Source organism: Euleptes europaea, chromosome 2, assembly GCF_029931775.1.
Source record: "Euleptes europaea isolate rEulEur1 chromosome 2, rEulEur1.hap1, whole genome shotgun sequence".
NCBI classification, from domain to species: Eukaryota; Metazoa; Chordata; class Lepidosauria; order Squamata; family Sphaerodactylidae; genus Euleptes; species Euleptes europaea.
In genome coordinates, this window is record NC_079313.1 from 88,778,231 (window position 1) to 88,794,180 (window position 15,950).

Genomic DNA, 15,950 nt, shown 5'->3' on the forward strand with positions numbered 1-15,950 from the left:
TCTGCCTATATATTACTCTTCCTACACACTTGACACTGAGAGACACTGTCCTTCAGTGTTACTCCTCTGAAGATGCCTGCCACAGCTGCTGGAGAAACGTCAGGAAAGAATATACCAAGACCACGGTCACACAGCCTGGATAACCCACAAGAACCAATGAATGTGAATAAGAGATAGATAGATAGATAGATAGATAGATAGATAGATAGATAGATAGATAGATAGATAGATAGATAGATAGATAGATAGATAGATAGATAGATAGATAGATAGATATTTTTTTAAAGAAAGCCTGGCTGGGGTACAGGAGCGAGGGCTGCGCACGCCGCATCCCTGACCCGGGGGGAGGGAGGAGAGAGGGGGAGGAGAGGGGAGGTGGGGAGGGGAGGTCCTTGGAAACTGCGCGGCTGGCCGGCCGGAGTAGCCCGCGTCCCCTCCCACCGCCCCGGAGCCAGCCCGGGTCTCCGCCCGCCTCGCGCGATCTGACCGCCCCGCCGGCTCTTGTATACAGGGCAGGGGCGGGGAGGGTTGGGGAGGGTCCAGGCGGGTCCGGCCGGCCCTCGGGGCGGCGCGGCTCGCTAGACAACAGCCGAGCCCGACGGAGCAGCAGCTCGCAGCCGGAGGGAGCCGCGCCGAGTCCGGCGACGCCGCGCCGTAAGTGCCCCCCTCCCGGGTCCTTGGGCAACCCGGCCGCGCAGGAGCCTCCTTCCCCCCCCCCCGGCCTCCGCTGCGGGTTTCTCGGCCGTCGCCCCTCTTTGCCCCCCCCCCCCACCGCCCTGGAGCGACATCGCTGTCCGTCCCGAGCGAGTCCATCGCGTGGCGGGAGCCTTTTCTCTCTCCCCCTGGGATGCGACGGTCCGACGGGGGGGGGTCCGTCGAGTCACTTGTGGCTCGTCGGTGGTGTTGGGGTCGCGACCGAGAAATGGGATCCCTCCTGCCTCCTGCAACACGCGCGCCCGGATTTGCGCCTTGCTCGCGCGGATCTGGGCGCGCGTGTTGAGAAGTGCCTGCCTTGGAAGAGAGCGGAACTTCATTCATCCTCCCGTCTTCCTCCTGCGAGGGGGCGGCTTCTCCGCTGGAAATGGGTTTTCGGGGGAGATTGGATTCTTGGGGTGGGGGGGGGGAGAAGCCCTTTTAGGCTCTCCCTGCAAACTCCCCCAATGTGTCGCCTCCCGTCCGTGCGGCTCCCCTTGAAACGGACGGCACCGCGCTCGCGTCAGCCAACCCGCACCTCGTGTCCCCCGTGCGTCCGTTGACGCGGGGCGCCCTGTCCAAGCCGTCTCTGCCCCCCTATCAAAGAGCCCCTGTTGACTCCCCTCCTGCAGGCTGTAATGCTCAAACCCACTTGCTTCCGAGAAAGTGAGTCGGTTGAGGTCGGCGGGACTGCGCTGCGCCTACTCCGGAGCAAGTGGTTTGTGCCCCTCCAGGGGTATTCTGCCCCGGGGACGCGTTCGGCACCATTCAAACCGGCGAGATCGGATCCTGTCATCCCCTAACATGTCCCAGGAGGGAAGGGGTTAAAGCCTTTCTTCTCTCCTCCTCCCCCCTTCCCCGAAATAAAACCAGACCGTCAGGTTTCCTACACCATCTCCCATGTTTTCTGTGGCTTTCTCTGTTCAGGGGCCCGATCGGATCTTTCAGCTCTCCAGACGTTCATTTAGGTAGAGACTTGTGGCTAACTTAATCATATAGGGCAGGGTTGGGAGATGATGATGGAGGTGGGGAGGGAGGGAGAAACCTTTCAGGGAGAATCCGAGCCACTTTCTCCTCTTCCCGTTTCCTGCCCCCCTCCGCCTCCTGGCCGAAACAAAACAGCATATTTATAACTGGCTAGGGGCACTGTCTCGCCAGGCAGTCTGGGGGGTTCTGTAATACAATGATTTCATAGTCAATGGGTGATAGGCAGGGTGAAGCTCTTACAGTCGTAGGCACCAGCAGAGGTCAGCAAGCATGTTATAAAATAAGCAGCCAGACACTGACTGGCTAAGAGAGGTTAATTCTAATTTGCAAGAAGAGCTGCCGGGATGCTCAACTCAACTTGGATGTTTCCTCTCAGTTTTTCTTCTTTTAAATGATAAATTTGATTTGCTTTCTTTGGTGAGGGGGAAGGAGTTTTTCTGTGCCGATCACACTCTGTTCTTTTGCACTCGTTTGCAGGAGGAGCATAAATGTTGATAAATAACATGTGAGAAAGATCCCCCTCCTACATTCTGGAGATCATATGGCCTGTTTCTGATCTCGTTTTGTCCTGCCCTTTGAACAGCGGTGTTATACTCTGTGATAGCATAAATCCTTTTGTGGTAGGAATGGATTTTTAAAATAAGTATGTCTTGATTGTTGTTTTATTGTGATCACAGTGTTTGGTTTGCCTGACATGCTTGACATCTGCGTGAGAAGGTGGAGGTGGGTGGGCATCCATAACATGGGCTCCAGTACTGGCATGATGTAAACCAAAACTGATCCAGCTGTTTTCCACCTCTTTCTTCTTTGGAGAAAACAGTGGAGTTCAGTTGCCAATCAGCCTTTGGGGTCAGCTTCAAAATGATTGCGTGAAATTCATCCCTGAACCCAAATCCATAGCACAGTTACAGGAACTTTGGTTATTGACTTCAGGGCAGCTGCTTTTCCTCCTCTTTTCCGCCTCAGAGGTATAATTCTTACAACCAGTTCTGTTGTAAATGAAGATAATTAGAGGGCTGAAGTTTTGATTCCGCATAATGCGTTTGGCTGTAGTGGCATAAACAGCAACTTGCCAAATTGCTGCAAAGTCCAGGTGCAGTCTTGACAGACAGGCAGAATCCCCCATTGTTCATGGTTTTAGGTGTGTCTGAAACAGGGTTGCATGACTCACATGAACCAGAAGGGCCTGTGAGAGGGAGGGCATACGGAAAGTCCCACGTTTACTCTGTGGCAAAGTCCCACGTTTACTCTGTGGCGTTTCCAGTTAGAAGGTCTCAAGGGAGCAGATGTTGGACGAGACCTTCCTCTTGTCAGGGAAGGCAATCCTGGGCTAGATGGTCTGACTTAGCGTAAGACAGCTTCATATGTTCCTATGACCCTGTCTTATGTTGCTTAGTCTCTGTTCTAATGCTCGAGTACCAGAGGGTATTGTGTACGGCATCTCTGATGTCTGCACCTGTTCTTAGCCTTTACTTTTCATACAGTTGTAACATACAGGTATAGTCATCAGGGAGCTGCAGTTAACTGCAGTTCCCTGTTGAGTGTCACTTGGTGGCAAACCTGGATTTGCCTCTGCAATAGTGTGTGTGAACTGGCCCTGTGCTTTGTTCTAGTTTGTTCTTTCCATGTATATCAGACAAGGCTCTTTCTTTGATATTCAGGGATCAATATTTTTTATAGAGAAAAATGTGGTGCTTAAGGCTCTGTCGGTCCAGATAATGTAGTCTATATACTGTAAAATGTGCTGTGTGGTAGGGTGGCAGGTCTAAATAAACATGCTGAGAATTCAACCTGCCAGATTTCGGATTTGGCCTTAGCAGGTTGCTTGTCCACTAGGATGGGGCCGTGTTTGTGATTTATGCTCGGTCCAAATAGTGAAACCTGTCTGAAAGCATCAGGGTTACAATACTGAGTCCTAAATTCCAAGTCTTATCTAAGACTGTCTTTGGATGACACTTTTGCTTTTTGGAACAGATATTTGTAACCCAGTTTCACCCTCCCCAGGGACTATTATAATAATTTTACATATGCTGTATTTCAGCACACATAGTCAAATAGCCACCTTCTGACCAGCAAAAGTTGTTCTGCCTTTGAGGGAGAAAAGAACTGTTCAGTTGAAATGACCCAGGGCCAATCCATCTGGGCCTTCTTCTGCAGAATCTTCCTTGGTGGTATCCCTTCCAAGTACTCAACCCTGCTTAGCTTCCAAGATCTGATGAGATCGGGCTATACCATGCTGCCTTCTCTCCCCAGATTTAAGATTAGAGGAATTTAAATACAGCCCACTGCCCACTGTAGGCAAAAAGTTCTCAGTTTTGAATTGTCTTGGTTTTTTGGTATTTAAATGGGCTGAGTAGCACCCATATGCTTTTTTTTACATTGAATTTATCTTCAGTTTTTAAAATGTCATGTAATATTTAAAGGTGCACAGTAGTGGCAAGAGTGGCCACAGGATTCATGCTGTTAAGAGGGGACTTTTTCAGATGAAACAAGACACACGTCCTCTTCTTCTGTCTTCCCTGCAACGTTTAAGTATGCTCAGCATATGACATGAAAGCATCCAGTTGCAAATTTCTCTCACCCACTGTCGTTTATAACATTTGGCTCCTTAAAGAACTCCCATTGGGGACTAATGGATGTGCTGCCGCCCCCTTTTGGAAAGCCAGTGGGGATGCTTGCATGACTGGCCTTGAAAGTTCTTGGAAACACTAGCACAGTGGATTCATGTGGCAGCCATAACATGCCTGGCACAGGCATAGAGGTTTTCCATGCAGCTGGACTAATCTTCCATCAGTTCCCATACAGGGTCCACAGTGTGAGAACTGGCCTGTGAAATACAGTGTGTCATATGCAAAAGCAATAGCTTCAACTTAAATTTGGTGTCGCAAAACTGATAATCACATTCTTAGCTCATCACTGTCTCCGTAGTCTGCAGGTGGTACTTACAAATCACTATGTGTATGGAATTATTAGAAATTAGTATAAACGCCTGGACTATAACTGTTTAGAAGCTATTGGGTATGTGTGATGAATATGATGCACACAAGTTTCCTTGGTATGAAATGTCTGTAAGGGATAGAACATTATTATTCAACTGAAGCAGCTCTTGTCAATGAAGAAAAGATTATTAAATGGCTGTAAGGCGAATATTAATTTATTTAGCATTTTTAGACCACTTCCCAACCAAAGTTATATGAGTTTGCATGTACAGCTCTGAGTTATCTAGTAGTAGTGTAAGTAAATTAAAATGAGACAGACATGAAGTTTGTGTGTAATTAACTTGAGGCTTAGCACATGTTGTGAGATGATGAACAACAAGCTTAGCTGCAAGTGTAGTGTGTCGATCATAGTAAATCTACAGCTTGAATGAGTTTAGGTTTATGTTGTTCAAGACGTTACCTAGACAGCTGTCCAAACTTCCAGCTTTTGGCATTATCTTTGAGTTCTGCAATAGGCATTAGCCTTTAATACTGAAAACAGGTGATGGGTAAGGAACAACGGTGCAATTTAGGAATTGGTAATTAAACACAGGAAATTTTACCTCTGGATCATTGGTCTGAATCCAGTAGACTGTTTTGTTTGTTAGTTTAATTTGTTAGCTGCCCTTCTCCTTGAAACTCGGGGTGGATTACGGAGTTATAAGAACAATGGAATAAAGAGATATATAATGAACTATGCAATAAAATTGGATTACACAATTAAAGAACAATGAAGTAACAATATAATGCATCCAGTAAACTGGATTTCACAATTGCAGAACAATGATCCAATAAGCTGGATTTCACAATCAGAGAAAAATGAAATATAATGCATCCAATAAACAATGCAGTATAAAGAGGCAGGCAAAAGAAAGCCTAAACTTTCACAGGCAATTAAAATTTCAACACCATGACCTTTATAAAAAGTACCCTCTTGCTGCCATGTGTGACTGCAAAAATAAGAGGAGTCTTGTGTCATCTTAATGATCAACAAGTTTTTATTAAAAATAAAATACTACTTGGTTAATCTCAGGACAGTTTTGGTAGCAGACTGCGACATGGCATGGAGTATATGCATCTGTTATTCAAAGAAAAGTAAAAAAATCCTGCTGGGGTACGTGTGTGTCACAAACCTGGGAGGATTTAAGTGGCTTGTTGGATCCCCATCTGTGGGTACAAGTGGTTGGTGGAGGTGGCTTCATGGCATTATGGCCTCCTGGCCTGTGTAATGGTGAACTTTTCCCTTGCTAGGATTATGTTCACCCAAGACACTGTCCCTGAGGCAAGGAAGAAGATGTGTTAACTCTACAAAGGTCAAGACAGACAGCAAATGGCCTTACTAGCAATCTTGGTTGCTTGCCCAGCTGCAGCCTCGCTTTTCAGTCTTGCGAATCAGGTTTTTATCTAAGACCGAGAGGGATGTCTGATTTGAGAACTAGTGTGAAAGGATGAGGGCCACTTCGCTGATATGTAACATCAAGCACCTGCTTCCCACTGTAGAGACCTGGGGCAAACATCAGCTTTTTCATACAGTCACCTCCCCACGTGAAGGGTTTGTTCTTCTAATAGTTACAATATTTTTATACTTTTACAAATGGGAAGGTCACAGTCCTTGTATGACTCCCAGTTGAAAATATCTGTGTAGACTAAGGTGTATACATGGTGCTGGTATTGGTGGTGAACCAGAAGCAAGAAAATGTAAGAATTGTGCCACTGGTCTCACATGAAGCACTTTCCCCTCCCATGTATCCCCATGCTTGTGTCCTATCCAGAATCGCTCCTGTTCTAACTTCAGAGCCTCACTTTAGTTTATGAACACTTTGAATTCAGAGTCTACTGATGTCTTTATTGTTACAGAACTGTCCTTTGCTCAGATGAATCAACATTTGGCAAATGGAAAGTATTATCTCCCAGCCCCCATATACCTTGAAACGCCCAGAGATGGGTCTTTGGTTCCTGACCTCTTGATCTTTGGAAATGTTTATGGAGGCAAAAGGTGGCAGGGTTTTATTGACTTTGTTCCCTGCCTGACAGACTGTGGGTGAGAGATGTCAGCCATCCTCACCACCCAACTACTTGAATGCAGGTTCTTTCGCATAGCGAGAAATCAATAGGTTCTCTTGACCCCCTTCCCTCACTTTGAAGACTGCCTCACTGAAATATACTTCCTGCTATGCAAAGAGAAAGTGTGCTGCTGCTAACTTCACTGCAAGCTGCGTACCCCTCTGACCAGATTGTTTCCTTTGTGCTAATGAGTTTTTAAATAATTGGATTTTTGGCTGTGAAGCTGTTGGGTTCAAAGGCCTTTTATTTCAAGCAGGAGGAAAGTTAGCCTTGCTGGAAGCTGCAAGGTTTGGATTGTTATTTGAAAACTTTCCCTCTTCTCCCAATTCCCCAAGCAATGCTCATATTCTATGGATAATACACCTGTTTCAACACCATATGTCCAAACCTGGAACAGCTCCAGTTCTAACAATGGCCTTTGGTCTGAACTGGGTCTTCTAGTGATAAAGATGGAATAAAGAGAGGAATGGAATGATTGGAGTGAATATCTTACAATGGGTCTGTTCAGGCCAACTGGTACTGAAAAACAAAGATAACCCCAGGGAAGGTTTGATGGATGGGCCATGCTTGCACTTGGAATCCTACTGATTCACAGAAGCCAATCAGAACCTCTCTTCTATCCATCTCATCCACTTAGGGAGAACGTTGGGATAGAAATGTTTTAAAGAAATACATACCAAGGTGTGGATGGTGACCTAGAGAATGCTTGTCTTGCTTTAGCATGTGGTTTATCTTGCTTGCTTTAACTATTGGATTATGGACCAAACAACACAGTATGCAGAAGGAGATATTCTCTACTAAACCCTGTTTTAGCTAAAGACCAGCCTCAGTTTTCACTTTGTTGAAAAAAAGGAGTTCCATCTTCTCCTTCTCTCTGCTTTCCCCTTGCTATGATCACATTCTTCTGTCCAACCCCTGATGTTCAGCTACATTTGAAATTTGGTATGGATCTAAAATTCTTAATACCCCCTTACCATTCATGCTCTCCTTTAATGTGTGTCACAGTGTGGAACCTTTTTTTTTATCAAGCTCCCCTTTTTCTGTCACTGTATTCCGTGGCTGCACCATGAAATGAAACAGTGTTTAGAATTGCCTTGGGTGAAGGAAATGTGAAGAATGTTTACTGGTCTTTTTGTGCAGTCTAATGGCCTATAACCTTTTATGATGATCAGCAATTGTGAAAGGAGCTTTCAGTGGTTCACTTGCACTGTTGGAAGGGGATAAAAGCAATTGACTGGAATTTTGCATGCATGGCTGAATGAGGATGATAGTGGTACTTTAGGGTTTGAAATTAGTGTCTGTTTTCATTGAAAAAATGCTCAGCAGGCTGTATTTGGGGGGAGAAATATCAAAATAAGAGTCAATCAAAACCTCTCTTCTACCCAGACACAAAGGATTCTGCCTTCTCTGTCATGCTTTTTTTTTTTTTACTGCCTTCCCTTCTCACATCATCCTGGTATCCAAATATTAAGGACCAAACAGGGATACTTCCTCTGATAAGATGACATGCATCCATTGTAGCTTGTGAAGTGTGTCTCCACCCCCTCTCAATGTATGGCAGCCGCCTGAAAAAATACAGTATATGAAGAGCTTACATTCTTCAGAGTGTATATTGTATCAATGCTGTTGGGCAGTGGGCCAGCACTCTCAATAGCTTTTTGGAAGCTAACTGAGGCTAAGGTCTTTTTTCCTTTTATTTTTTTATGGCTAACCCATAGTTTCTCTGAATATACATAAACATTTATTTATTTACTTATTTAGTTTATACTCTGCATTTTTGCCCATTGGGGACCCAATGTGGCTTATATTGTTTTGTTCTCCATTTTATCCTCAGGAGTATATGGTTAATTACCAGATATCTACAACCCTCTGCAGCTGTTACATTGGCATTCCATCCATATTGAGAGCTCACCAACCATGTATATCATGAGCACTATTTGCACAATTGTGTATAGAAGCTGTGCCCACATGGAAAACCCATGTGCTGCCCAATTCACGTGTTACCCGATCGCATGTACCAGGTGTATCTTGGTACCTGCACACACGTATACACAGCTGGAAGGCTGCATGTTCATGCTGAATGGAATGCCAACCTAATGTCTGCAGAAGTCTTTTTGGTTGTTAACAACTTCCATTATCCACACATTAGACTGGTAAGGAATAAAATTGACAGCCACAAACAACTACAGTCAGCAATTATGTTCTTACTACTGCTTATACTGGACACAAGCTGGTAATTATATATTTTTTGTAGCTGGCTATCGCAGCTGCAGTTTTGCCTACCTTTTTAAATATGGCTGCGCCATTTATAGTGTGATAAACAGTGTTATACTCTTGAAAATCCACTGAAGCCAATGGGATTAGAAGAGTATAATTTTGTTTAGGCTTGCACTGTTAGCCCACTGTAAATTAGCTTAATTTATTTAAACCGTAAGAGTGACTACAAAGGTGATTAAATAGGCAATTTAGAAAAAGTTATTTTAAATTACAAAGACTGTGGGTGGAAGTCGCTATCTTAGAAGAGGCATTTCCTATTCTTCCTGTTTGAGGAAATGATTCTTCAAACATGATGTCGCCTGAATCAAGGAAAGCATGCATTGTTCTCAGAAGTTTTTTTAAATTCCTATGCAGATATATGCAGATGCAGTTAATTAATTAATCTAGTAAAACTCTTAGATGAATCAATAATTGTGATTCTTTAGTTGGGTTGAGATCCTTAGGTTTTTTTTACATCAAATAAAATGAAAAGCACAAATACACCTGTTAGAGTGAACAGTAGTTTGTTATCGGCTAGGAATAGCTTGGTCAATAGGCCATGCAAAGTAAGGTAGCATTGTGGGCAGCAAACTTGTTGCTGCAGCAGAAGATGGAAGAGAATTCCCTTCCAAGTCAAACGTTTGTCCCATGTGCTTCCTGCTGTTCAAGAACAGCTGAGGCAAAGAAAGAGTGTAGCGACTGACAATAAATGTGAATGAGCAACAGCATCCATTTGGGCCAGAGTATGCAGAGAAGAGCCAGGAACCCAGAAGTGGTGGGCTGTTTAACTAGATTGTGTGACTGGGGACACCCATTTTCAGAGGCAGGCAGGTTGGATAAGATATGGGAGATCAGGCCAAAGAGCCCGCAAGACAAGAAAATGTATGTGCCATCTAACATTTTCTCTAGGAAACCAGCCAAAATGTCAGAGTTAAGCCATGTTGTAAGGTCTAATCCCTTTCTGATAATTTATGGTACTTTCCCCTTCAGCCCTTCCAGCTTAACATGTTGGGCCTTAATTTGTGCCAGGGCTTGCTGGTGCTCAGCCATGGGATCTGTTTTCAATACTTGAGCCAAGTCCAGGAATAAGGGAAGCAATAGCCAAGCAAAGTGCCTTCCGGATGTGTGCAGAGTGCCTTCTCTCCATGGTTGCATAACTGCAGCCTGTCCCAACACATTTCGGATTAAGGCACAGGACTTTCAGAGCAACAGCTTGGCTTTCAGGCCCTTGCATCTCACTTTTTAGAAATTAATCCCTGTCGGGTAAATGGTAACAATGATAAAAATTAGGCTTGTTTCTATTCTCCCCTGAGTAATTCACACACTAAGCAAGAGGTCAGCAGGCTACTATGCCCATAATTATGATGCATAAACATACTTTACTTATAGAGCCTTGGGCGTATGAAGCCTATGAGCAGACCCTGTTGCCTGGCAGACAATTTAGGAGATTTGTTCCTTTTCTTTTTTAAGGAGAGAGAGATGCTGGCACTAAAGATTTATTGATGCATAAGCTTTCATAAGTTAGAGCCCACTTGATTAGATGCAAAGAAGATCTTTGTTTGAGAGCATCACATGGCTACTTAAGACTTCATAGAATGGTCATGTTGTATGCGAGACGACACTCAGACATCTGCATTGTACTCTTTTCTATCTCCCTATTAAACCAAACTGATGAACCTAGTTTTAAAGCTGTGAGAGTAGATGGAAGAATAATTCACCTTTTTATTTAAAAGTATATTGATAAACCACTGTTTATTTCCACAGGAAAGGTTGATTAATTGATTGGTTAGTTAGTGAGAGGGGGAGAGACTTCAAACAGGCTTAGAACAAACAAGTTAAACTGATCTTTAGGTAGGGTGGCAGAAAGATTTGTCTTATTTAAATAAAATAATTTAAAAATTAAACTCAGAAATATTAAAATTGGCCCTGTTGACATTAAACTGCTGAAGTGTAAGAGAGGCTGAAACAGGTTTAGTTAAATCACTGTGTTTCTGCATCTTCATTGTCTTCTTAAGACCGGTCACTTTAGCACAGGGATGTAAATTTGAATGAATATAGGTTCAGTTGCTGTAATCTAGGTTTAAACTGATTGAAGAAGCATCTCTAAAGAGGATTTTCTTCAAATAACAACAGGTGTGAAGTACATGCAAATTGCTCATCACGGTACATGTTCTGACAGCAAAGGATGAATAAATCCTATACCTTGTTGGCATAAAGAAAACTAGAGGAGAAGAATGTTGAGACCAGTATTGTTTACAGTAATTACAGTTTAATTACATTTTGATTAAATTTTGATTTGATTAAATTTTGATTGGTTGATTTTTAACACTATTTTAGTCTGGAAACTGTTGTTTTAAGATGCCTGTTTTCTGATCTATGTTTTTATGCCGGGATGGGATTTTTAATGCTGGGTTTTAATTAATTTATTTATTTTGTAAGCCTCCTCAGACAGGTTTCTGGAGAGGTGGCATAAAAATATTCTAAATAAAAAAATACAAAGTGCCTGAAAAGAGACTCCTTTTTCTTTACTGTAACCAACACTGGTCTCAGTGCTAGTTCTTCACCACTGAGTTATTACTAACAGCACTTTTAGAATTCTTGTTTGTCTTATAGGAATCTTTTAATTCAATGTTAATAGGAAATTAAACAGACACTCCACTCACTCTAGTGAAACAAGTGCTAATGATGGTTTCTGAACAAAATAATCCCCTTGAACATCTTTTTCAGATCTCAGCAACCTCCATGAAATTTCCTTATTCCTTGCGAGGCAGTATGGGATAGCAATACTGTGAGGATAAAATGAAGGAGGGGAGAATAATGTAAGCTGCTTTGTAGCCCATTGGGAAGGAGTTGGGGTATAAATAAAATTAATAAAACCCATGGTAAGGGTGCCCTGACCTTGTCAGATCTTGGAAGCTAAGCCGGTTCGGCCCTGGTTAGTACTTGGATGGGATACCACGAAGGAATTCCGGGGTCGCTATGCAGAGGAAGGCAACGGCAAACCATCTCTGTTAATCTCTTTCCTTGAAAACCCTATGGGGTTGCCTTAAGATGGATGCGACCTGGCGGCACTTTATACAGACACATGGTAAGGTTATAGCATTATCACTGATTCCTATAAGGGACAGTGTCCATAATTTTTTTTTTCTGAATAACCTGAGGGAATTGGGCAGCCCAATCCTAATTGGGGATCCCCCCCAATTGTGTTAGGAGCTGGTGTTACCCCAGCGCCAGCATTAATGCCGCTTGCGCTGGCTAAAGTGGCACTAAAACTGGCACTGGAGCACTTATGCTGGCCTTGAGAAACCTGCGCGGTAGTGCGGGTCTCAGATGCTGGCACAGACTTGCCAGCAGTGTTTTCCCAGCAAAGAGGCTCTCACCGACATCGAAGGGGGCATTTTCAGTGTAGAAGGGGGCATTTCGAGCTGGGTTATGAGCAAAAAGGCTGGCGTGGCCCCGTGAAACTCTGGAGAGTTGTGCCGCCGTCCCTAGGAGCGCCACACCTCCCCCTACCCATTAGGATTGGACCATCACTGCCATTTTTCTGTTTGGAGCAGCAGTTCCTCTTGCTTTAAACTGCTGCAAATATATGTTGATAGATGAGTTTTTAAAAATGGATTGGTACTCTTTTGTCACATCAGTAGGGTTTCAGAGTAGCGAAAACCCCAAACTTCAGCCGCCTTGTGTCTTCTTGGTTTTGTAGCCGTGTACAGTTCACTGTGTGGTAAAACAAAGTGACTGACTCTTGGCCACATGCTAAGAACCTGTTTTGTCTGTTTTGAGAACTAAGCTGGCTGGCTACGCTTTAGAGCCCATGTTGCTTGTAGCGCTGAAGATGATTTGTGGCATTAACTCCCTTGAAATGATTGACTACAAGTCTGCTGGGAGGTTGCCTTCACTATTTATTATTTATTTAGTGAATTTGTACACTGCCTCTCCAGAACCTGCTCAAGGTGGTTAACAACACCGCTATGAGAACATACTGGGAAACTTCTGGAAGGACTGGAAAGTAAAACACAGCACTGTGGGATGAATGTCCCACAAATACTTTTAACCACATTTCCCCTTTGTGAATCTGAGCTGTCGAGGAGAAACTGAAATTGCCATGACTTTTTAAAAGACCCAGCGTGAAACCCAGCAGGCAGTAAAAGAGACACTGGTCTATAGAAGAGAGCTGTCCCAGCTGAGCACACTTAAAGTATCACCTTTAAGGAACACCACGACTTTTCATGCTGAGCCAGAAAGGGTCAGGGTTCCCCCCCTCCGAATTAGGGGGAGGGGAGATTGATTAGTGGGGATGTGGACAATATGGTACCTGGTGGTGTAAAGTCATTAAGGTTTTACAATGCTGTTTGCTGGCTGTCCTTGCTTGTAACGGAGGAATCCTTCCAGCTCAGAGATGGGGAGGGGGTGGAGAGCAGGCATTTTGTTCTGCTTTTGATCTCTAGCACCTTGGGTGCCTGAACCTTGCCCCCTCAATCCCAGGAACATTTAGAGGCTACCAAGGCTTAGCCCTGACCTGGATGGCCCAGGCTAACCTGATCTCGTCAGATCTCAGAAGCTAAGCAGGGTCGGCCCTGGTTAGTATTTGGATGGGAGACCACCAAGGAATACCAGGGTTGCTGTGCAGAGGAAGGCACTGGCAAACCACCTCTGTTAGTCTCCTGCCATGAAAACCCCGGGGTCGCCATAAGTCGGCTGCGACTTGAAGGCACTTTACACAAACACAATGCTTAGCATCTCTTAGCAGTGTTTGCAGCAAAGCACTGCACTGACTCGTGGATCTGTTGCGGAACCTGCTTTATTGAGGACCCCTGCTTTTTTCACCCTTCTAGCCTTCATGGTAGCAAGGAAAAGTTTGAAAAGATATGGTTATTACTGCCTCAATTTTCAAGATGTGTGCAGCTACGGCAGAGTGCTAACATCACTGAATGGAAAAGGGTTGGGGCAGAAGGAGTAATTTTTCTATAATAATTTCTAGAAGAGTGAAAGCTTTTGAATTTTGGCGTTGAAAAACAAACAAAGAATATCCATGTGTTTTACAGCATTGTGGTGGTGGTGATCATTTTCTATGGGGGACTGATGTTTTGAAATAAGCAGTGTCAACTGCCACCCCCAGGCAGGTCTGTTCCTCTATACTGAATGCCAGTTGCAATTATCTACAGCTTACTACCAAACAGTAGATGAGTAGGTTTTGTGACTGTTTAGTAGCAGAATGCCATTAGGAAGGTGGTGTATCATTATGATATTCCCAGTAATTGCTCATTTCTGTGCTGTGTAACAGTTTTGCATCATGCCACTGTTCAGTATAGTAACTTTTCCTGGCATTGTGATGGTTCTGATGCACTGTGATACATTGCGGTGCAATATTGGGAGTCATCTAACTGTACCCTCACAAAATAATATGCTAACATTTTACACCAAAGTGACAGCTGTCTCTCACTGTATGAGATACTTATGTATTTGCTAGAGCCCAGAGTGACAGCAACTATACGAGGCTTCTTCTTGGGATTACAACCTCTGGATACTTTCGCTTCAAGATTTTAATGTGCTTATGTTTGAGCTGCCATGTTTTTGAGAGCTGAGATTAGACTGCTCTTGGAATAATATCTATTAGCATTTTATAGTTCTTTATTGTAGCCAAAGCACTTCCCACGCATATATACTTACAACAGTCTGGTAAGGTAGGTCTGTATTTCTTCATTTAGTCCATTTTTATCCCATCCTTCCTCCAAGGAGGTCAGGGTGGTGTACATTTCCCCCTCTCCTCCATTTTATCCTCACAACAATCCCTTGAGGTAGATTAGGCTGTGAGAGAGTGACTCGTTATCAGGTCCAACACACTGCAAAGGGGAATGGGGGTTTGAACTTGGGTTTTTCAGATTCTAGTCCTAGTCTAATCATTATGCCCTGCTAGTATTTAATGTCGCCGTATTGCAGATGGAGGAATGAGAGGGAACAGCTTTCCAAAATCCCCCTAGCAAGTTGATGGCAGAGACAGCATTTGAACTGGGGACTTTCAGATTCATAGCTCAGACTCTTAGCGGTTGAATCTACATCAGGGTAAAAGCTTCTGAAGTTTGATTGGATCATCAGGATATATGGCTTCAGACAGGATTACCAAGAACCTAGAGAAAAAGTGTTCTTTCCCTTTAACAGAGGCTTAATGGAATGTTATTTACTAGGTGATATTACCTACCTCCCAGCCATGAAAAGCTTCAGCTGTCCATTTCTACATTAAAGGCTCTCTTAAAGGGACAGGACATCTTTCTCCAGGTTGTTGGGAACTTCAGAGTGTGTCTTCTGAGTCCCAGAGCTGTTGTTGACTTGTGGCAGCTGTGCATCTTTAGGGGTTTCTTAGTTTGGTGCCAATTTACCAGGCCAGTGTGGAATGCTTTCACTTGCTCACCTCCCTCTCCATTTCTGTGCCCTGGTGCCATGTGCTCCCCAGAACAAATGCCTGAAATAAACATAGCTCTGTGCATGCAGAGCAACTGTGGCTTGCCCACAGCCTCTGCTTGGAACTGGGTGCCAGATTAAGGCAGGTGGAGGAAGGGGCTGCCAAAGCCGTTTGCTGGAGACAACAGACAGCAGGACACGCTGGGATAAATAAGGGCACACTGTGAGGAATGGAGTGATGTGGGAACAGGTGCCTCAGGAGTCTGAGAGACACAAAGAGTCTCTTGTCTGTTGTCCAGAGTTGGAGAACAAAACAAATGCCATTCTTCCTAAAGTTTAGGGTGGGTCGCGCGCAACTGAAAGCTTGCAGCAAACAATGCAGAGCAAAAAAAGTTCTCCCTTGCAACTCTGCAGTTTTATTGCTCTGCAATAAAAGAAACTTCTTTTTCCTCCAAAACCTTGGGACACTTTCTTAGTTCTATCCAGTGCACTAAATCAAAGGATGGACCCTTACAAATAATGAGCGACACACCCAGGTGGTGCAGCTCTGCAGGCAAAAGGGGGAGAGGCATT

At 44.1% G+C, this 15,950-nt stretch overlaps 1 protein-coding gene across 3 annotated transcripts in view; it reads left to right on the forward strand.

Moving 5' to 3' along the window:
* Positions 1-554: 554 nt before the first annotated feature.
* Positions 555-15,950, forward strand: part of SOX13 (SRY-box transcription factor 13) — a 61,733-nt gene continuing 46,337 nt past the window's right edge. For 2 of the 3 annotated variants that reach the window (XM_056844245.1, XM_056844247.1), the window contains exon 1: positions 555-654. The gene's annotated coding sequence lies outside the window, so the exon portion shown is untranslated. Of the gene's footprint in view, positions 655-1,635; positions 1,719-15,950 lie in introns of those variants that run through there. The other variant, XM_056844246.1, reaches the window with a different exon arrangement.